Below are 1,525 nucleotides of genomic sequence, written 5' to 3' on the forward strand. Positions count from 1 at the left end.
AAGTGGAAGCAAAGATAAATGCTTTTAGTTAACAGGAGAGAAAACAGAATTCTACTGCCATCTGTAAAGTGATCGTGTTCGACATGTGGAAAAGAAGCAGGTCATAATTCCATATAGTCTGTCCAATATAAACAAAGGGTCCACAAAATGTATTGCATTTTCACAGGCAAACTGAGCTGGAAGATTTCGTATGAGTGAAATGCACCAGATTAGTTAGAAGTAAGTCCTGTGAAAAAATATGAAGAGCTGCAGAAATAATCACTTCAATAAATCCAAAATGAGTATGAACACCTCTTTCTTACTTATTAAATATTATATATTTATTTTTCCTTTTCCTTATGTTATTTTGTGTTGACTTATTAAATCCGGCTGGATTGGACCAATCTTGAGTATAACCAGCCGAAATTGCAAAGATAATCTGGAACTTGACTGAAGAAAGAAAAATTCCGAATGACCCATCTCTTTTTTTTTTTTTTTTTTTGTATCGTCTGTCTGGAAGTTTTGTTGTCCCTTTTTTGTGTCCTCTAACTGTCTGGATGTTTTGCGTTCTTGTCCCATTTTTGGTATTCCTTTATATATATATATATATATATATATATATATGCAATATATGAAACCATCATTCATAATCACCAGTTAATGTTTGTTTTCCATACTGGCATGGGTTAGACTGTTTTACAAAATCTGATGAGCCCCAGAACCACTTTGAGTTCTATCATTGGAATAATTTCTATAGCTGAATACCCTGGCTGATGCCAATATCTTCACAGCATTGATTGCTGTTTTCATGCCACTGGCGCTAGTGAGGTCATCTCTAGTAACTAGTAAGATAAGAAAAGACCATAAAAATGGAAAATGGAGTTAGTATTTGAGTGGTGGAGGGCAGTGATTGTATGCCAGGTGTTAAAAAGCTAAAGAATGATTGTGGGTGGGGGACAATCACAGGTGTCTTGCTGTAGAGAAGATACATGGCTACCCTGCCTCACCCCCACATCTGCATTATATAAGGCTGGGAGTAGCTGCAAAGAAGGTAGAGATGGTGTTGGTGAGATGCCAGAGCATCTCAAGATATGGGAAGGCGAATATAAGAGAGGATGCAGGCAGTGGATCAGGATGGGGAGAGTAACAGATGGTTAGAGGTGCGGGTGATTGATAAAAAAAAATCTCTCTGCAATCACGATGTTTGCGTTCAATCCCATTGCATGGCCTCTTCTACTCTATACTGGTTGTCGACCCTAAGTTCTTGAGTGAATTAGGGTTGATGGAATCCAAGGGGTCAGCTCTGTCACACGATGTATTGCGTTGATTCCACATGTGGATGATGTTATGGGTGCACGAGTCTGTAGGAAACTCAGCCCTTTACACTTGTTCAGTATGTATTAGATTGTTTATATGTTGTGAATTTCCTTCTTTCTTGGTTAACTCCTCTGAACATTTAATGAACATTTGCCTTGCTGAAACAGCGGTGGCTACGTTAGAATATGAATCAAATAATTTTAAAAAATACTCGGTATACATGGAGACA

This window comes from Octopus bimaculoides, chromosome 11, assembly GCF_046866305.1.
Source record: "Octopus bimaculoides isolate indiv1 chromosome 11, ASM4686630v1, whole genome shotgun sequence".
NCBI classification, from domain to species: Eukaryota; Metazoa; Mollusca; class Cephalopoda; order Octopoda; family Octopodidae; genus Octopus; species Octopus bimaculoides.